Source organism: Oncorhynchus gorbuscha, linkage group LG02 (assembly GCF_021184085.1).
Source record: "Oncorhynchus gorbuscha isolate QuinsamMale2020 ecotype Even-year linkage group LG02, OgorEven_v1.0, whole genome shotgun sequence".
Taxonomy (NCBI): domain Eukaryota; kingdom Metazoa; phylum Chordata; class Actinopteri; order Salmoniformes; family Salmonidae; genus Oncorhynchus; species Oncorhynchus gorbuscha.
In genome coordinates, this window is record NC_060174.1 from 24,262,882 (window position 1) to 24,285,730 (window position 22,849).

General features: G+C 40.5%; 1 long non-coding RNA gene and 1 pseudogene across 2 annotated transcripts; both read left to right on the top strand.

The window, feature by feature from the left end:
* Positions 1 to 16,489, top strand: part of LOC123989774 — an 83,441-nt pseudogene extending 66,952 nt beyond the window's left edge.
* LOC123991964 lies at positions 2,467 to 5,068 on the top strand. 2 transcript variants are annotated; one of them, XR_006831064.1, is made up of 4 exons: positions 2,467 to 2,714; positions 3,610 to 3,887; positions 3,987 to 4,513; positions 4,636 to 5,068. It is a non-coding gene; the product is annotated as an uncharacterized LOC123991964 (long non-coding RNA). The 2 variants fall into 2 exon arrangements; XR_006831070.1 differs by lacking the exon at positions 2,467 to 2,714 and adding an exon at positions 2,737 to 3,142.
* Positions 16,490 to 22,849: the final 6,360 nt, after the last annotated feature.

Sequence of the window (22,849 nt, forward strand, 5' to 3'; positions counted from 1 at the left end):
TGTGACAACCTGATTCCTACCCACTTCCCCTCATGGAAGACTGTTGATCAAGTTGGTTCTGCTGCAGTCAGATAGCCAGGAAATTGAGCGTCCTGTGGCATACTTCTCCAAGAAGTTCAACAGTTATCAGCTAAACTAATCTTTGGTGGAGAAGGAGGCTCTTGCCCTGATCTAGGCTCTCTAACACTTCGATGTGTATGTGTGTATATACTAATCACAACCCACTCACCTTTTTACACTCAATGCAGTGTCCAAACCAGAGGTTGATGTGGTGGTGTCTGTACCTTCAAGCTCTTCCCCTCGAGATTCGTCATATTAAAAGGGCGGACAATGTTTTGGGCGGATGCGTTGTCTGTGCATGAAGCTTGAAGCTTCAGCAACAATACAGACCTGCGCAGGTGTCTCCAGACAGAGCACCTGACAGCATGGGAATGTAAAAATGCATGATTTCTCTCTGGCCAACTGCTTGGAACATGTTTTCTCTGACATTAGAGCCATCCTGAGGAATAAAATCTGAATTGTTGAAGATGAATCATTTAACATATTTTGAAACATTATGGGGGTGAGAAAAAAGCTATTTGTACAATAACAGTTTGACTTTGCCTTCAGAAGAAAGATGTAAGGATTAATAAGAACAAACATATTAATAAATAGAGTGAGTTTAAAAGCTATGAATTTTCTGGGGACTGTAATGAGATTTTGAAGGGCAGAGAAAAAAACTTAATTCACATGATATAGTGCAAAAATAGGCAATATGACGAAGACAAATACTCCTATTAGCTCTTTTAGCTCTGACATTCATTTAATTTACCTTGTATTGCTTTGGTAGGATAAACAGCCTTTGCTGTCCCTATTATTTCAGAGGGAATGGATGCTACACAGGCACAGGCGGTGTATCTGTGGTGTGTGCATGTGTGTAGGATGGAGGTGAACATGTGTGTTGAAATGAGGATGTGTATTCCCAGAGCCTGAGTGAGCTGCTGCTCATGTTGTGTTCAGTTCATTTTCCTCTCTGTCTGGAATAACACACAGATGAGCATGTTATGTGAGAGTACTGTAGCCACATACTGTAGGTATCACCTTTACAGGCCAGAGAGAACCACTCAACCCTCATCTAATGTGCTTTCAACTTGAAGGTTATTTACAGATTAAGATAATAATGTGATGTTTTAGTTTTCCATTCTTTAAACTGCAATTTATACTCTATGCATATAACATTTTATTAGTTTATCACATTCATTTACAGTGCATTCGGAAATATTCAGATCCCTTGACTTTTTCCACATTTGGTTACATTACAATTTATTATTATAATGTTTTTCCTCATCAATCAACACACAATACCCCATAATGACAAAGGGATAACAGGTTTTTAAATGTATTAAAAATAAAGAACAGAAGTACCTTTTTTACAAAAGTATTCAGACCCTTTTGCTATGAGACTTGAAATGTATCTTCTTTCCATTTATCACCCTTGAGAGGTTTCTACAACTTGATTGGAGTCCACCTGTGGTAAATTAAATTGATTTGACATGAGGTGACCAAGAACCCAATGGTCACTCTGAAAGAGCTCCAGAGCTCCTCTGTGGAGATGGGAGAACCTTCCAGAAGGACAACCATATCTGCTACACTCAATCAATCAGGCCTTTATGGTAGTGGCCAGACGGAAGCCAATCAGTAAAAGGAACATAACAGACCACTTGGAGTTTGCCAAAAAGGCACATAAAGGACTCAGACCAGGAGAAAGAATATGCTCTGGACTGATGAAACCAAGATTGAACTCTTTGGCCTGAATGCCAAGTGTCACGTATGGAGGAAAGCTGGCACCATCCCTACGGTCAGTTGTGTAAAGTACTTAAGTAAAAAATACTTTAAAGTACTACTTAAGTATTTTGGGAGGTATCTGTAATTTATTATTTATTTTTTGATTACTTTTACTAAACTACATTCCTAAAGACAATATTGTACTTTTTACTCCATACGTTTTTCCTAACAACCTAAAGTACTTGATATATTTAGAATTCTTAGCAGGACAGGAAAATTGTGAGATTCACACACTTATCAAGAGAACATATGGTCATCCTTACTGCCTCTGGTCTGGCAGACTCACTAAACAGAAATGCATATTTTGTAAATCATGTCTGAGTGTTGGTGTGCCCTTGGCTATCCTTACATTTTAAAAACAAGAAAGTGGTTCCGTCTGCGTAGCTTAATAAGGAATTTTAAATTATTTATACTTTTACTTCTACTTTTGATACTTAAGTATATTTTAGCAATTACATGTACTTTTGATACAAAAGTATATTTACTCAAGTGCTATTTTTATGGGTGACTTTTACTTGAGTAATTTTCCATTAGGGACCTTCCCACTAGCCATGATTGGCTGAGATAATGAGTGGGTTGGACATTCCGAGAGAGAAGTTTCAGATTGGTCTACGGTGTAGCATCTTGTGTTACTAAAATGAGCTGCTCGTTATGCGTAGATAAACCAGTTTTAGATACTGCAGTTTTTTGAAAGATATGTTAGCTATGGAGAACTGCAACTATATTGCAACTTCTCTCAATAACTTTGCTACCTTGAATTTATCAGACAGTATTGACAAAGGTCAGAGTGAAAAAGTTTTGATGATGTACTTTCTGGAGGACGACTGTGCAATGCTGACTCTCTCTGACTCTGAAAATGAATCTGGGCATGAGGAAAACCCCTGATTTAGGTAACATTTTCATTATACATTGTAGAGTCTTCTGATGAGAGTGATGGGGAAGAAACGGTGATTAACAGTGTTGTCACGGAAGAAGTTGACCGAGTTTTGAAATCATTGGAATGTCTGGTAGAAGCAGTATGATAAGGAGATTAATACACTTCTGGGGTTTGCTAGTATAGGTAGTCGAAAAGAGAACACAGTAGGCTGTTACATAAAACACCTGTCTCCAGATTACATCTTCAAACTAAGGGTAACCATGGCATCAGTGACAGAGAGGGAGAAAGATCTGGTGATTCTTATAGCATTGCACACGGTCAGTGTGAAACAGAGTGACTTTACACAACTGGCCAAGCAAGCTGTACAAACAAAATGGAAAATGAACCAGGACGTCTTATTTAATGAAAGGGTTTGCAGTCTGTCGTGAAGCGTGTATACGGGTAAGAGTCTAGCTACAGTTTCAGATATTATACGTTTCTAATTTAGTCAAAGTTGTTTTCATTGAAAGTTAAATGCTTACTGTTAGCTAGCTAGCTGACGTTAGATGGATGGCTTGTTAGCTAACATTGCATGTATGATCTGTGTGTAGTGATATCTCAGAATGCAATTTCACATTGCTAGTTACAGCCTAATGTTAGCTAGCTAACTAGCTAACATTGAACCTATTTGGTTAACTTTAGCTAGCTACGACAATCGGTTTGTATTGCTAGTACTCTATGGATTGAGATTATGGTTCATTGTTTAGCTACCTGTCTACATGTTTAAAACAAAATACCCCAAGTTAAAGCTTACTGTTAGCTAGCTAGCTGATGTCCAATCAAGTTAGCCTGGTGTGTTGTTGACAGTGATTACGGCTATCTATTGTATAATAATGCTCAAATATTTTTATCTGGTATTTGTCTTTCAGCATCAGTAGAACACACCTGACTCTCCTCCACCAGTCATACAAGGAGAAGGGTCTAATGCCTCCCATCAAAAAGAGAGCTTGCTCAAGCAAGCACAGGTTACACCTGAAGCATGAGAACTTGCAGCGAGTGGTGAACTTCAACAACTATGCAGAGGATAATGCAATAGTATTACCAGGATTCTACCCAGGACACAAACACTTTGGTGGAAAGCTCCTGCAATCTCATGTGACAAAAGCAGCAGTGTGGGGTCTCTACAAGGACTCAATGACAACACTTGGTATGTAAAGCATAAACAACACATTTTGATTATTTAATTGACCTCCAACATGATTGCTCACTACTTTTATTGATCTCACATTATTTCTGTATTTTCCAGAGGTACGTGGAAATTGCTGCCCCACATCTCAAGCACTAAGCCCACACGAGCTCCACCACAGTTTATTTATTTTTATTTAATTTAACTAGGCAAGTCAGTTAAGAACAAATTCTTATTTTCAATGATGGCCTAGGAACAGTTGGTTAACTGCCTGTTCAGGGGCTGAACAACATATTTGTACCTTGTCAGCTCAGGGGTTTGAACTTGCAACCATCTGGTTACTAGTTCAACGTTCTAACCACTAGGCTACCCTGCCACCCCGAGTGTGGACCTTCACTTCCTGACCACAGGCCACACCAAGTTTCCCCCCCAACTGGTGCTTCGGCCTCATCAAGCAGCGCTTCAGAAAGACCAGTGAACACTTTTTCTGAGATTGCTGGTGTTCTGAAGGACAGCACTGTGACATAGGTCAACATCCCACAGCTGGTTGGACTGGAGGATGGTACGGTGCTGGTGGAAAGCTGGCAACAACATCTGACTCCGTACTTCAGGCCGCTGCAAAAGATCAAGCAGTTCCAGAAATTCAGGTGACTATCATTTCCATTGCATTCTATGAGGTTATTCTTCTTATCTAACTTTGGAGGTGAATTGATGTTGTGCAAGGTTGTAATGTCCTCTAAAAATGTTTTTGTTATTTCCTGTTTTACAGCTTCGATGCTCTGGAGCCTGATGTTGTTGTCACCAAGGAGTGTTCTGACTCAGTGTCAGCTGCTGCGCAACGCTGACACTCTTCCTACCGTAGGTGATCTGCCTGTACAAGCACCACCTGGACAGAACACAGCTAGACAAATTTAGCTTTTGGGGAAGATCAGGGAGTTTTGTGACGAAGAGGGTATGGACATCACATGCCATGCACCAAAGTCAAGGGCAGGACAGGAACAGGCTTTCCGAATATAGATTCCCTTGTCCATGCGTGGTTTGGACGGACCAATCTTCAGCACTATCTGCAGTGCCTCTTTTCACATGATTATCTCCTAACAGACATGCCATATGTTGCTGCTACTATTTTTTATATATTTTTTATCCTGCAGATCGGACACCTTACCCCTGATTATATGCATATAAATACCTCATCAATCACTGATATTGTTATTGATATTGTTCTTGTACATACTGTATATTATATATTTTTATATTGACACTATCTATTTCTGATATTGCTACTATGCAAGTAACCATTTGGCTGTACCGTTTACACCTTCTGTAGAGACCTTGTGTGGCTGGGGGTTATAGCATTTCTTTCACATGACCCATCAATTTAGACAATTGTGTCTGGCTCTGCATCATTTAAAATGTATAAAATATTTTTATTTGGAATTCTTCCTTATTGTAGTCTACTACTTTTACCACTTTTAGTCTTAATCTTAACTACACTACTCACTGTTTAACACATGACCTCACATGTGAATCCTTAAAACTTCCTATGGCTGCAGGGGCAGAATTGAGTAACTTGGATGAAAGGTGCCCAGAGTAAACGGCCTGCTCCTCAGTCTCATTTACTAATATATGCATATTATTATTGGTATTGGATAGAAAACACTCTGAAGTTTCTGAAACTGTTTGAATGATGTCTGTGAGTATAACAGAACTCATATGGCAGGCAAAAACCTGAGAAGGAATCCAAACAGGAAGTGAGAAATCTGAGGCTGGTATATTTTCAAACCATTCCCCTTTGAAATCCCTGTTAGAAATTAATGAAGATTCACGTCCTAGGGCTTCCACTAGATGTCAACAGTCTTTAGAAATGTGAATGAGGCTTCTGCTGTGTTGTTTGGGGCTGAATAAGAACAGAATGCATCAGACTGCTGGCAGAGTGCCAGTTCCACATCACGCGCAAAGCACATGATATCCGTTCTGTTCCTCCTCTAGACACAAAGGAATTCTTTGGTTGGAACTTTATTAAAGCTATATTTTAACATCCTAATGATTGATTCTGTAGTTAGTTTGAAATGTTTCTCCGACCTGTAATGTAACATTTTGACGTTTATGTCCGAAGAAATTGTCGACCAGCTCCAGCGTTTGGATAGGTGTACCCAACGCCCTTACAAAAGTAGCTAATTAGACATAAATACTAGACATTATCGAACAAATCAAGCATTTATTGTGGACCTGGTATTCCCGGGAGACTTTCTGGTGAAGATCAAAGGTATGGGAATATTTAGCATGTCATTTATGGTTATAGTTGACTCCAACATGGCGGCTATGCAACTATTATTCTGAGCGCCGTCTCAGATTATTGCATGGTTTTATTTCTCCGTAAAGTTTTTTAAAAATATGACACAGCGGTTGCATTATTAAGGAGAGGTATATCTATAATTCCATGTGTAACTTGTATTATCATCTACATTTATGATGAGTATTTCTGTTGAATCGATGTGGCTGTGCAAAATCACTGAATGTTTTTGGAACTAGTGAATGTAATGCGCCAATGTAAACTCAGATTATCAAACAAAACATACATGTATTGTGTAACATGAAGTCCTAATAGTGTCATCTGATAAAGATGATCAAAGGTTAGTGATTCATTTTATCTCTATTTGTGCTTTTTTCTCTCTCTTTGGCTGGAAAAATTGGCTGTGTATTTCTGTGAGTTGTTGGTGACCTAACATAATCGTTTGTGGTTCTTTCCCCGTAAATCCTATTTGAAATCGGACACTGGTGGGATTAACAGCAAGACTACCTTGAAAACTATATAAGATACATGTATGTTTGAGGAATTTTAATTATGAGATTTCTGTTATTTTGAATTTGGCGCCCTGTACTTTCACTGGTTGTCATATCGCTCCCGTTAGCGGGATTACAGCCATAAGAAGTTAAACCCTTTACAATGAAAATCTGTGAATTTATTTGGATTTTTACTAATTGTCTTTGAAAGACAGGGTCCTGAAAAGGGGAAGTTTCTTTTATTGCTGAGTTTAATACAAAAAAATAAAGCGAATTGGATGGAAAATGTGCATTTTACCAATCTCTTTAATCTTCAACATAGAAATGCTACCAAAAATAATTTACAGAATCGCTACAAATAAGTCATCCATGATTCAACAAATTATATTTTGAAAGAGGAAGCAAAATATTGGAAGCATGTTTTCTTCTCAGTCTCCTTCGCCACTTAACTACGCTAACTAAGGATTTATTTCAAAATAATAAACCGCGTCAAATTAACACCATTTACAGAATGACTTGTGTGGAGGCCAATTTACAGGAGGAACTTGAGGCAATTCAATATTTTCAGTCTGGAAAAACCAGGGTTTGATGGTATACCAGCAGCGGTATAGCAGACCTTTGAGGTACTCAAAGATCTATTATTACCATGTTTAATTACTCCTATTAAAAATGTAGACCTTTTGGGTATTCAACAAGGTCTGATTTCATTCCTACTAAAACAGGATGCAGGTGTTAAGTAATAATCCAGTCCATTTATAAAAAACACAAATGTTGTGATGCGAAGAACCTGCAAAATCCATAGCACAGAATAAAAAAGATTGTTCAAGATGAACAATATCTGGTAGACAGGTTTGTTTTACATGGATGATATATTTGAGATAATATACGACAGTTACTTGAAATAATGGAACATTATGAAACAAAGAGACCAGGCCTGGTCATAGTAGATTTTTTTGATAAAGTACGACTATAATTTATTTAAAATTGCCTGGATTACTTTAAGTTCAGTGACTCTAACTTTAAGAACAAATTCTTATTTTCAATTATTTGGGTTAACTGCCTGTTCAGAACAACAGATTTGTACCTTGTCAGCTCGGGGGTTTGAACTTGCAACCTTCCGGTTCCTGGTCCAACACTCTAACCACTAGGCTACCCTGCCGCCCCAGGGATAATACATACACCGGGGATAATGGGGATGATGGGTCACACCTGGAGGGGAGTGGAGACAAGCAGAAAGACAGGTGAAACAGATCAGGGTGTGACAGAGGATGTATAGCTTGACAAATTCAACCACACCATACAAATATATTAACAATTGTGCATCAACTCAAGATACCACACATTTGTGCATCAACATAATTATTGCTTTTTTGTCACATCAGTGGCATAAAAATTATGATAGCTACTACAGTAACTCATTTGAAGTGCATAGAAGGCTTTTTCACAACTTGGTGTTAAAATCTGAACATCAAGAGCGTTCAGCGCGTGGCAAGAAATCATCAAAGCTATTTCACTCCAATTGCGCAATCACATTTCCCTTGTTGATCCAGTATATAGATATATCAAGCTATTCATCCAATGTCTGACTGAGTGTGTGACTGAGATAAAAAGCTCCTTTTCACCTAATTAATGATGTATTTGTGTCTCAGTATGATTTGGATAAATAATAATGATCTGTCACCTCTGTGGAAAGACTGGAGCTGATTGGTTCTGACACAGTTGCCTGGTGTTTCAACTCGGTGATGTTGCCAAGGACGGAAACTTGCATAACCAAATCATCAAAGACCAGGCTTACTGTCGACAGAAAAAAAAGAAACAAGTTAATTTCTTACCTTGCTGAAAACAGACACCTGAAAAATCCAAAATCCTCTTTTGTATAATTTACTTTTATTTATCTTGAGAGAGAGATGATGATAAAGAGGCTCCTGCTTGTTACATAAAGCGTGTCCTTCCATAATATTGCTTAAGAAAAGCTATACACAATTTTCTTCTCAGGCATTCATCTACTCAAATGTTGATGCCAATGGAAAGCCCCCATAGAACTCTGGCTCCCGCTACTTTCTGCCTATCTGATTGACATGTCCCTCCGGATGTCTGAGAGGAGAGACATAAGTGCAAACAACAGATGCTGGGAAGTTAGTTCGTTTTGAAATTTTCTTAAATGCCAAACTCTGTACCCCGTTAAGCTAACAGATCCAGCGTCTCCTCCATGTCTGAGTTCAAAGCAGTCTCAGAAACCCTCTGAACCTCTAACTGACTGTCTTGCATTGATGTGCTCCGAGAGCTCAAATAGGTAAATAGCCTGAGAACTAATATCAGTAATGCGCATCTATTTTCCACCATGGAGGATCATAGACACACAGAAAGTTGAGATTTCTGCCACTGGATCTCCATAGAATCTAGAACACCAATGTGACCGCTGTGCCGATCGGCAGTACAAGGGCAACCTCACCCAGTAGCGCTATGCCTGTAATTGCAGTAACACCCATCCCCTCACATCCTTTCTCTTACTCTATAACCATTCAGTCTACAGCTTTCCTGGCACTCTAGATTCACATTTAGTCTACCATTGTGCCTGTGCTCGTGGGTTATTTACAGTAGTGACTGCCGTCCCACATTCCTCCACAACAACACGCCTGATAAAGAGTGAAGCCAGCAGTTGAGTTGTGTTTTAAGTGACTCTCTCCCTCAGATGCTCCCTCTTCCTCTTCTCTCTATCACATCTCACAGTAGATTTTAAGCAGGGCCTGTCAGTTGTTTTAATGTAGCAGTTCTCTGTTGTGCATGGCTGGGTCGGACTGACTGTATTATCACCTGTGTGCATAGCATAGCGATGTGGGATGGCTTTGTTTTTAATATTCATATGTTTGCTCATTCATGCCTGCTGGGCACAATCATTCTGCTGAGGGAAAAGTCATGGGAGGTTGTTTAATATCTCCTTTGTTATGGAGCTTGGAGGAAAATATAAACAAAGTGGTGTATAGGAGAAGACAAAATATACTTATTTACTTGCATATTCAAATAAACAATAATAATAATAATAATATATGCCATTTAGCAGACGCTTTTATCCAAAGCGACTTACAGTCATGTGTGCATACATTCTACGTATGGGTGGTCCCGGGGATCGAACCCACTACCCTGGCGTTACAAGCGCCATGCTCTACCAACTGAGCTACAGAAGGACCATTGTACTCATTAAATTAATACAATGAGTCTTATTTACTTGAATATACAAGTAAACAAGTATTTTGTCTTCTCCAATTCAACAATTAGTTTACTATATACCTTGATTCGGTCTTATGTAGCAAAATTTGAAATTGTGTTTTTTACATTGGATAAAAGCAGAGACACACAGGTACAAAATTGTATATTATACAGTGCATTTTTGGGAACATTGGGGAAGAAATTCTGCTTTGAAAGTTGATAAACTTGTATCCTCACTTTTGAGAAACTGGCCTTTAAATCTTGTGGTACCTACTGGAGAGCTCTCGTTTGTCTACACCCATTCAGCATTGTTCACACCCTCTTAAGACAGCCCCACCCATCTCTTTAAAAAAATATATTTATTAAAAATCTTTTACCCCCTTTTTCTCCCCAATTTCGTGGTATCCAATTGTTAGTAGCTACTATCTTGTCTCATCGCTACAACTCCCGTACGGGCTCGGGAGAGACGAAGGTTGATAGTCATGCGCCCTCCGATACACAACCCAACCAAGCCGCACTGTTTCTTAACACAGCACGCATCCAACCTGGAAGCCAGCCGCACCAATGTGTCGGAGGAAACACCTGTCAACCTTGGTTAGCGTGCACTGCGCCCGGCCCTTTGATTGGAAAGGCTGCCCTCTATTTTGGCAAGCAGTTACACGTTAAACACCAGACATTTGCCCCTCTCACAAGTCATAGAAGACAATCAAGTTCCTTAGACATTGTTTTCTTTCTGGTGTAGCTCTTCCCTGTCTGAAGGTTATCTTCATGTAAGCCTGAATAATTTAAAGGAAAATTCCACCCCAAAATATTTTGGTATTTGTTTCATTGTGCATTGTTGACATAGTCCCAAAATGTTTTGCTTGTCAGAAATAAAGTTTTCAAGATATGTTTCTTTCAAAATACAGAAATCATCCCCTTATGATGCATTTTGCATCATATAATGCTGCATTTTCTTTCATATACTGTAAGGGGGATTATTTAACCTTTCTAGGACACACGTTCCGCTAGCAGAACCACTCGACAACATTCCGCTGAAAAGGCAGCGCGCGAAATTCTAAAATATTTTTTCGAAATATAGAACTTTCACACATTAACAAGTCCAATGCAGCAAATGAAAGCTAAACATCTGCTTAATCTACCCATGGTGTCCAATTTAAAAAAAGGATTTACAGCGAAAACACAACATATGATTATGTTAGATCACCGCCAAGTCCAAAAAACACACAGCCATTTTCCCAGCCAAAGATAGGAGTCACAAAAAAACAGAAATAGAGATAAAATGAATCATTAACCTTTGATGATCTTCATCAGATGACACTCATAGGACATCATGTTACACAATACATGTATGTTTTGTTCGATAATGTGCATATAAAAATCTCAGTTTACATTGGCGCCATGTTCAGAAATGCCTGAAAATTATCCGGAGAAACTGCAGAGAGCCACATCAACTAACAGAAATACTCATCATAAACCTTGATGAAAGATATATGTTTTACACAGAATTAACGATACACTTGTTCTTAATGCAACCGCTGTGTCAGATTAAGGAAAAAGCATACCATGCAATAATCTGAGACGGCGCTCAGATAGAAACAACATTTCTCTGCCATGTTGGAGTCAACAGAAATACGAACTTACATGATAAATATTCCCTTACCTTTGATGATCTTCATCAGAATGCACTCCCAGGAATCCTAGATCCACAATAAATTGTTGTTTTGTTTGATAATGTCCATTATTTATGTCCAAGCAGCTACTTTTGTTAGCACGTTTAGTACACATATCCAAACACTCGTGTAGGTCCAGGCGAACGTCGGACGAAAACCTCAAAAAGTTATATTACAGGTCGAATAAACCTGTCAAACTAAGTTTACAATCAATCATTAGGATGTTTTTATCATAAATATTCAATAACATTCCAACCGGAGAATTCCTTTGTGTCTATAGAAGTAATGGAACGCAAGTCGATATTATGTGGAATGCGCATGACCAGGACCTGGCTCTCTGGCAGACTACTGACTCATTCCCCTCTCATCCGGCCCCACATCAGAGTAGACGCTTCATTAAAGGTTCTACAGACTGTTGACATCTAGTGGAAGCCGTAGGAAGTGCACACAGATCCATATCGCACGGATTTCAATAGGCGATGAGTTGAAAATCGACCAACCTCATATATCCCACTTCCTGGTTGGATTTTTCTCAGGTTTTCACCTGCCATATGAGTTATGTTATACTCACAGACATCATTCAAACATTTTTAGAAACTTCAGAGTGTTTTCTATTCAAAAGTAATGATAATATGCATATATTAGCATCTGGGACAGAGTAGGAAGTTTTAAGATACTCTTTGAAGAGGAAGAGGTAAGGTTTCAGGTGCTTTCGGAAGATGGGCAGGGACTTTGATATCCTAGGTTCAGCGGAAAGCTGGTTCCACCATTGGAGTGCTAGGACAGAGGAGATATTGGACTGGGCTGATTGGGAGGGCAAAGAGACCAGAGGTGGCAGAACGGAATGGTCGGGATGGGTTATAGGGTTTGAGCATAGCCTGAAGGTAGGTAGGGGCAGTTCCTCTTGCTGCACCGTAGGCAAGCGCCATGGTCTTGTAGTGGATGCAAGCTTCGACTGGAAGCCAGTGGGGTGTGTGGAGGACCAGGGAGACATGCGAGAACTTGGGAAGGTACTACAAAGATACAGGCGTCCTTTGCTTTGGGGCCCCCTCCTGTCCAGCTCAGGCGTTCAGCGTTGCCGGCCTTCTAGCTGCTGTCGAACCTGCCGCTGGCAAACGCCCTTCACTCATCAACCCCAGATTTGTTTCATCATCATTACACACACCTGGTTCCAATCCCCACTTTATCACTGTATGTATACTCCCTCTGTCATCTGTCTTTCTCGGTCATTGTAAATGTTGCTTGTTTTCCTGAGAGGAATCTCTCTTACTATTTTCTGAGTACTTTATTATTTTGCACTTTGGGTTTCGTCCCACTTTTATATATGGTGCTTTAATAAATTCAGTAGTTCTAAACCTGCTTACTCCGCTCTGCACTTATGACACCCTCTCCATATTTTCAAGCATAGTGGTGGCTGCATCATGTTATGGGTATGCTTGAAATTGTTAAGGACTGGGGAGTTTTTCAGCATGAAAAAAAACAGAATGAAGCTAAGCACAGGCAAAATCCTAGTGGTAAACCTGGTTCAGTCTGCTTTCCACTAAGTACAGGGTGATGATTTTATCTTTCAGGAGGACAATAACAATAACCTAAAACACAAGGCCAAATCTACACTGGAGTTTCATACACTGAATGTTCCTGAGTGACAGTGAATGTTCCTGAGTGGCCGAGTTACAGTTTTGACTTAAATCTGCTTGAAAATACACTATTACACAAAAGTGTTCGGACATCCCTTCAAATGAGTGGATTCAGGTATTTCAGCCACACCTGTTGCTGACAGGAGCACATAGCCATGTTATCTCCATAGAGAAAAACATTGGCAGTAGAATGGCCTTACTGAAGTGCTCAGTGACTTTCAACATTACACCGTCATAGGATGCCACCTTTCCACCAAGTCAGTTTGTCAAATTTCTGCCCCGGTCAACTGTAAGTGCTGTTATTATGAAGTGGAAACATCTCGGCGTATCAAAGGCTCAGCCGCGAAGTGGTAGCCCACACAAACTCACAGAATGGGACTGCCGAGTGCTGAAGGTTGTATGGTGTAAAAATCATCTGTCCTCGGTTGCAACACTCACTATTGAGTTTCAAACTCTGTCTTAAAGCAACATCAGCACAATAACTTTTCATTGGGAGCTTTATGAAATGGTTTTCTATGGCCGAGCAGCCACACACAAGCCTAAGATCATCATGCACAATGCCAAGCGCCGGCTGGAGTGATGTAAGGCCATTGGCCTCTGGAGCAGTGGAAACACGTTCTCTGGAGTGATGAATCACGCTGGGTTTGGCGGATGCCAGGAGAACGCTACCTGCCCGAATGCATAGTGCCAACGGTAAAGTTTGGTGGAGGAGGAATAATGGTCTGGGGCTGTTTTTCATGGTTCGGTCTAGGCCCCTTAGTTGCAGTGAAGGAAAAGCTTAACACTACAGCATACAATGACATTCTAGACGATTCTGTGCTTCCAACTTTGTGGCAATGGTTTGTTGAAGGCCCTCATGACAATGCTCCCCTGTAAAAAGCAAGGTCCATACAGAAATGGTTTGTCGAGATCGGTGTGGAAGAACTTGATTGGCCTGCACAGAGACCTGACCTCAACCCCATCTAACACCTTTTGGATGAATTGGAACACAGACTGCGAGCCATGCCTAAATGCCAAGCATCAGTACCCAACCTCACTAATGCTCTTGTGGCTGAAAGGAAGCAAGTTCCCACAGCGATGTTCCAACATCTAGTGGAAAACCTTCTCAGAAAAGTGGAGGCTGTAATAGCAGCATAGGGTGGACCAACTCCATATTAATGCCCATGATTTTTGAATGAGATGTTCGACGAGCAGGTGTCCACATACTTTCTGTCATGTAGTGTAACTCTGTTGCGTTGTTAACAGTCACCGTTGCTTTCTGAACGGTGATGATCTCAACAGACAGTGGATGAAGCCTTATCCTTTCCTGAGCCATACTATCTACCATGCCAATGGCTTTCTTCACTACCTCAACAGCATCAGCAGGACACTTCTGGTGAGAGATGTCACTCAACATACAGCTTCACCGTATCTGTAGAACAAATAGATACCCCTCTCTCTTTGTTTCTCTCTCCCTGTCTTTCTACCTCACCCTCCCACATAAACATTCAGTGATATGCATATGGAATGCACACACAATGTTTTGAGCATAATTATTATGCAAAAAGTACCTCTGTTGTTCATTCAGATAGACAAGGGGCATTTTGTTGTCTGATTCACCTCCCCTGAACTTCTTTCTGAATCTGAATAGCTTGTTTATAGCTCTGTGGTTCTTCTTCTGTGATCTCTCTCAACTCCAACAACCATTTGTTATATTTCCAGAATGTCATGTCAGGGAAACATCTACAGTACAACTCCAGTTGATCAGCCATTCTAACCATACAGTGGACTTGATATAACTGTTTTGGAACATGTTTAACTAATTTAGCTAACTCACTTAGAGCTGTTATAACAATCTGACAGGTTTATTTCTCTAACTGAAAATGTATTGTGCGTCTCTCCAACATTGGTGTGAAGGAAAACCATGCCATAATGAAACAAAGGCTTTTTACTACTTATCACTGTAAACATAAATAATAAGAAACTATTCCAGCAATGGGTTTGATTATATATTTTTTCTGCAGTGTGAAATGAGGAAGTAAATTGTGTGGCAGCAATATCATGAAGTAATTACCTTGATTTTCAAATGAATTGAACTGTTATTAACAGTTTATTATTATAATCAAGTGTACCTGCACATAATTATGAGTATGGAACTGTATTAGTGTCAGTAAACAAAACAATTGCTTAATGCGTGTAATTGATTGATACAGATGTAGGATCTTAATTTGATCACTTTTTTGTTGCTGAGAAGTTTCGTCCACCGCAGGAAATGCATACTTGTATTTGAGTTACAAAACATTTTCAAAAGAAAGTGGACATTTCAGACTTGATTTTCCATAATGAAAAATGTATCAACCCATACAAAAATGTCCAGTATTATGTTCTTGCTGTAGCAAACTGGCTCCAATTAAGATCCTACGTCTGTAGTGTTTGACTTCTCTTTGTTGTAATTGCTGCAAACCAAAGTGCCTGTGATGCGTTAATACCCATTCTGGCTAGACAGTCGACTGCATTTGTACTAAAGCGACTGTATTATTATCTCACAATGGCTCTCAAAACATTGTCATTTGTGTGATCACGGTTAGATTAATGAGGGTAAATAAAGCCCAGAACCTTGTGTTCATTTAAGGCCATCATTACAGCTATGGGCCGTTCTCCTGTCTGACATTAGACTTCTCTCTTGGCTACTCTGTCCCCCTCTACAGTATCTCTGTCATGTTGCCTCCACAGGTGTTCTGTGATTACCATGGCCACTCATGGAAGAAGAAAGTGTTCCTGTATGACTGTAGTGTTTAGGAGACTGTGTGGCAGTCAGGTTCTGCTGTTAATACTGCCACTCTGAAGGAGGACCCAGGATATAGGGTAACTATTAGTGGACATTTGAGGTAGAATTACTGTTAAGCTTGATCATTACCCAGCTAGAGTATCAAGCTTCGGTCAGGTAAAGTCTTGGAAATGTTATAATGTAGCTAAAACATTTATTATTATAAAACTATTAATTCATCTAGTATAAAGCATGTATCAATCATTTCTTAGAGCCTCAATGAATCATGATGGTAATCAACCTTCCTTTACCTACATTATCTGGGCTTCAATGGCTAAACAATGTAAAGAATACCCACTACAGTATTAAAGCCAATTTCTTCTCCCTCTTTCTTTGTTTCCAGACCATCCCTAAGACTCTGGAACGGATAGCCCAGGCGTTCTCCTTCAACAGCTATAACTACCTGGTAGAGAAGTCCCGAGAGGCCACGGCCCGGCTGGTTCATGAAGCTGGTTGAGAATGCCAAGAGTGTACAAAGCTGTCATCAAGGCAAAGGGTGGCTACTATGAACAATCTCAAATATAAAATATATTTTGATTTGTATAACAGTTTTTGGTTACTACATGATTCCATATGTGTTATTTCATAGTTTGATGTCTTCATTATTATTCTACAATGTAGAAAATAGTAAAGAAAATAACTAATATCCCTGGAATGAGTAGGTGTGTCCACAATTTTGACTGGAACTGTACATTTTTTTAATAGATCATGTTAAATAATCACTGTAATTGCGCACACATTGATGTCAGACATGCACCTTCACCAAAGCTCCGTTGCTGATGACCTGGATGAAAGCAGGAGCTGATTTCAGGAGCAAGACACCCTATTTTTGACTGATGACTGATATAAGGGCATGTATGTGATAGGCCTATCTGGATTTTATGATTATGATGGTCATAATGCTCCTTGACAGCGTCATAAAGTGTATTTTCTTAGTCCAAGTAAAAGGAAAAGGGATAGTCGTAATGCTTCTTGACAGTGTCATGCATTTGTATTTTCTCCAAGTTATTTAAAATATGATGAAAAAAAAAATGACTGTAAAGAATTCATTACGACAACAAAGGATTTAAGAAGGAAACTTCTTGGCAGGGAAAAACTAATTTAAATAAATGTGGGTTTGACACGCTTATGTACAGGAGGTGTAATAACCAGCCATAAAATAACGCAATATTTGTCACAACAGGTGTAAATATATGGGTCATGACAGTGATATGACCATATTATGACAGGTTATGACAAGTTATGTCAGCTGTTATGACATGGTTATGACCGTGTCATATCGTGTTATGACACTGGGTGTCAAGTAAAGTGTCACAACAATATTGTAATTAAAATGATTAATGTCATTGCTGTAATGATAAAAAGGTTCTGTGTATGTAACATCCAGCACTCTGAATCATGTGATTCAACCTCTGGTTCTATCACACCTAGAGTACTGTCCAGTCATATGGGCATCTGCTGCAAAAGAAAACAATTAAAATTGCTCCAACTCTCTCAAAGCCAGATTAGCTCTTCATTGCTCTATCTGAATGAATGTCAACCAAAAGCATCAGAATCTCTCATGGCTTCCCGTTGAACACAAATTACTATTACATATTTTGACTGTCTTTAGAAATGTTATATTTTTCAAGAAACCACAGTATTTCTCAGACCAAGTGTATACTAGAAACAAACAACCAACAACCAGACAGGAAAATTCAGGGCATGATAACCCTAAGGCCAAGGACAAATCTCCTCAAATCTAGTTTTATACCAAGCCATCTCTGAATGTTTTACCAACTCACATTTCTAAGGCAAAAAGTACATTCACATTCAAGAATTCAATAAAAGAACATCTAATGTGATCAACCATATGACAGGACTTACACTAGAGATCATCTACTGAATGTTAAATGTATTACCTGTCAGGTATTTTCATTGTCTGCAAGGTCTACTTGTTAAATGGTTGATCATGTATTTTTTGTTCTGTGTTGAACCCCAGGAAGATTAGCTGGCATTACAGTATCAAATAATGGGGATCCTAAAAAAACACTTCCCCTACATCCCTCTACCTCCCTCTATTTCCCCTAACTCTCCCTCCCTCTCTCTACCTCCCTCCACTTCCCCTACTTCCTTCTACCTCCCGCTGCTTCCCCTACCTCCCTCTACTTCCCCTATCTCCCACCACCCTCTACCTTCCCCTACCGCCCTCTGCCTCCCGCTACATCCCGCTATCTCCTCTAATCCCTCTACCTCACCCTAACTCCTCCTACCTCCCCCTACCTCCCTCTCTTTCCCCCACTTCCCCTGCCCCCCTCTCCCTCCCCTGTAATAATCACATTGGAGTTGTAGCCTCATTATAGCCTGCAGAAGGTAATAATAATTTATTGCTCTGCTGATTGGATCACATGTGGTTTGTAATCATGTTTTAAACGCTACTAGGCAACCTCTCCCTGGTGATTTCACAAATTTTGCCAGCATTTTCAATGAAGCACAATTATTTTATATTGCTATGTACTGTATACATATGATGTATGCTTCTTTCACATAAACATGTTAGTAAGCGACATATCATCCTCCTTTTATTTTCCGTTTTTGTACCATCTTTAAATAGGATTCAACTATTAGTAAGTACTGAAGATTCGCCTTATGATCCATCAGTGTGGGAAAACAACCTTGGTAAACAAACTAGGTATAATGTTTAGACCGTCAGAAATAAGATACATTAAATTGGGCTGCAGAGGCAGCCAGTGGATAGGTGGGAACATTGCCAGAATAACTTCCCCTTTTGAGATGAGTGCCATGGGTCCGTTTATGCACCCCAGTTAATCTTGACCTTGATGGTAATGTTTTGCTCTACAGGGTATAGTTATGATGTAACTTTCTATAGCACAGTTTTATTAAAATGTGGTACAGGCCCTTCCATAGAAAAGTGATCCTGAGAATGAAGAAATAAAGTAGAGTAGAATAAAGGTCACTTTCAAACTAAGTTATATCAGGAGGATTATTTATTTAACCTTTATTTAACTTGGAAAGTCAGTTAAGAACAAATTCTTATTCACAATGAAGGCCTACCCCGGCCAAACCCGGATGATGCTGGGCCAATTGTGCGCCGCCCTATGGGACTCCCAATCACGGCCGGATGTGATGCAGCCTGAGTTACTGGTAGGCTGCCTTCATGGCATCATGGTTTCAGTGATATTGAAAGTTCCATAAGCAATAGAACTGACTCTGCAGAGTAGAGTAAGCTAATTATGACAGTAATTTGAGCAAGTCATTTGAAAACATTCATACTTTATACCTAATGTTCTCACTATAGCACAGTCAATGACTCAGAAGATTGAGTCCAGCTGGCTAGAATAGCGCCACTGCGTCGTGTTCATGTGTTGGGTATATGATCAGAAGCTGAATGTGGGGTGATATGGACTAATGGATGAGAAAATCAGATTTTTCATTAGGGTGGCCCAGTGAGCAGAACAGGTGGTGGGCCAGATGTTTGCTACATGCACTTTAGGGTTGGGCAAAAGCCTGAATGTTTCTTGATTAAAAAGTCTGTACTAATATCGTCAGGCCATGTGGTCCTTCTGTAGCTCAGTTGGTAGAGCATGGCGCTTGTAACGCCAAGGTAGTGGGTTCGATCCCCGGGACCACCCATACGTAGAATGTATGCACACATGACTGTAAGTCGCTTTGGATAAAAGCGTCTGCTAAATGGCATATATTATTATTATTATTATTAAGTCTGGCTGACTGTAAAGTGAATTCAAGTGGGCCCTCTCTCTCTTTCTCTCTCTATTTCTCTCTGCTGCTCTTTAATGTGCTGCCTGAGCAGTCGGTGAAGAAACTACCTCAGTTTACTGTTAATTCATGCCAATTAGCGGTTTGTGTGAGACTTGGAATTGGCTGTGGGATTCGTCAGAGAGTAGAAGCTTAATTGTCCTCTCAGAAAGTCACTGAATCAGAGAGTTGGTCATTGTTGGGAGCAGCTCACCACTGAGTTAACACTACGCTGGGTTTGGTGTGAAGGATTGGAGAACTAAGGGGTGTTTTATACTAGTAGGAGAATATTTTAAACAGCAGTGTCCAAAAATATTCTGCACTTTATTCACACATGGACTTGTATCCTTTTTTGTAATCTGAATTTCCTTTAGCTTGAATTTCTAATCTCTTCCATTCCCATATCCAGACCTGTATGGGCAATTCAAGAGGGTTTACTTGGACTGAGCTCATTACATCAGGTAATTCTACTCTATTTGTTTTCTGAATGATAGCCTGTCAAAATATGAATACATTAATGTGTTTTTGGACCAGACACGAGCCATAAACTGGCTCAAAATGGGACTTCAGTATATTGGAAGCCATATTGGCTTTTGCCTTTGTGTCATGTCGTGTGTGTAGGTGGCAGGGAAGTCAGGCGCAGGAGAATCAAACTTGGTATAATGGAGTAGTTTAATAACGTAAAACAGACTCCAAAACCAAAGTACATAACACAATAAACGTGGGTACAAGAAACCGTCGCCCATAAATCATGAGCATAACAATTAACAATCTCTGACAAGGACATGAGGGGAAACAGAGGGTTAAATACACAACAATAAATGAATGGGATTGGAACCAGGTGTGTAGACAAAATCAATGGAAAATGAAACATGGATCAATGATGGCTAGAAGACCGGTGACGTCGACCACCAAGCACCGCCCGAACAAGGAGAGGCATCAACTTTGGCAGAAGTCGTGACACTTTCCATTCAACACCATGCCTCTGGGTTTCTATTTCTTGATGCAGTAAGCCTGTCAATGCCAAAAGAAGGGAAATCATCAAAGGAATCTAATTTGCATCACACAGATTTTTAACTCTAATCACCTTAGCTTTGCAATTCCAGCTAGAGAGGGAGAATGTCTGCTGAGTTGTCATTTTTTTACGCTCAAATGAATTAAGTCTTATTTTTCTGTAGGACACACATGATCAAATCAAAATCAAATCAAATTTATTTATATAGCCCTTCGTACATTTACATTTACATTTAAGTCATTTAGCAGACGCTCTTATCCAGAGCATATCTCAAAGTGCTGTACAGAAACCCAGCCTAAAACCCCAAACAGCAAGCAATGCAGGTGTAGAAGCACGGTGGCTAGGAAAAACTCCCTAGAAAGGCCAAAACCTAGGAAGAAACCTAGAGAGGAACCAGGCTATGTGGGGTGGCCAGGCCTCTTCTGGCTGTGCCGGGTGGAGATTATAACAGAACATGGCCAAGATGTTCAAATGTTCATAAATGACCAGCATGGTCGAATAATAACAAGGCAGAACAGTTGAAACTGGAGCAGCAGCACAGTCAGGTGGACTGGGGACAGCAAGGAGTCATCATGTCAGGTAGTCCTGGGGGGTCCATGGTCCTATGTGGGGTGGGGCTCAGGTGTGCCGGGTGGAGATTATAACAGAACAACAAGATGTTCAAATGTTCATAAATGCAGCAGCATGGCCAGGTGGACAGGTGGACTGGGGACAGCAAGGAGTCATCATGTCAGGTAGTCCTAGGGGGCAGTTGAAATGCAGCATGGCCAGGTGGACTGGGGCAGCAGGTCCATGTCAGGTAGTCCTGGGGCATGGTCCTAGGGAGGAAAGAAAGAAAGAAAGAAGGAGAGAATTAGAGAACGCACACTTAGATTCACACAGGACACCGAATAGGACAGGAGAAGTACTCCAGATATAACAAACTGACCCTAGCCCCTCGACACAAACTACTGCAGCATAAATACTGGAGGCTGAGACAGGAGGGGACAGGAGACACTGTGGCCCCATCCGAGGACACCCCCGGACAGGGCCAAACAGGAAGGATATAACCCCACCCACTTTGCCAAAGCACAGCCCCCACACCACTAGAGGGATATCTTCAACCACCAACTTACCATCCTGAGACAAGGCTGAGTATAGCCCACAAAGATCTCCGCCACAGCACAGCCCAAGTGTGGGGGCAACCCAGGCAACCCAGGCAGAATGACCACAACATTGAATCAACCCACTCAGGTGACGCACCCCCTGCAGGGACGGCATGAGAGAGCCCCAGTAAGCCAGTGAGCCCCTGTAATAGGGTTAGAGGCAGAGAATCCCAGTGGAAAGAAGGAAACCGGCCAGGCAGAGACAGCAAGGGCGGTTCGTTGCTCCAGAGCCTTTCCGTTCACCTTCCCACTCCTGGGCCAGACTACACTCAATCATATGACCCACTGAAGAGATGAGTCTTCAGTAAAGACTTAAAGGTTGAGACCGAGTTTGCTTCTCTGACATGGGTAGGCAGACCGTTCCATAAAAATGGAGCTCTATAGGAGAAAGCCCTGCCTCCAGCTGTTTGCTTAGAAATTCTAGGGACAATTAGGAGGCCTGCGTCTTGTGACCGTAGCGTATGTGTAGGTATGTACGGCAGGACCAAATCAGAGAGATAGGTAGGAGTAAGCCCATGTAATGCTTTGTAGGTTAGCAGTAAAACCTTAAAATCAGCCCTTGCTTTGACAGGAAGCCAGTGTAGAGAGGCTAGCACTGGTGTAATATGATCAAATTTTTTGGTTCTAGTCAGGATTCTAGCAGCCGTATTTAGCACTAACTGAAGTTTATTTAGTGCTTTATCCGGGTAGCCGGAAAGTAGAGCATTGCAGTAGTCTAACCTAGAAGTGACAAAACATGGATTAATTTTTCTGCATCATTTTTGGACAGAAAGTTTCTGATTTTTGCAATATTACGTAGATGGAAAAAAGCTGTCCTCGAAATGGTCTTGATATGTTCTTCAAATGAGAGTTCAGGGTCCAGAGTAACGCCGAGGTCCTTCACAGTTTTATTTGAGACGACTGTACAACCATTAAGATTAATTGTCAGATTCAACAGAAGATCTCTTTGTTTCTTGGGAC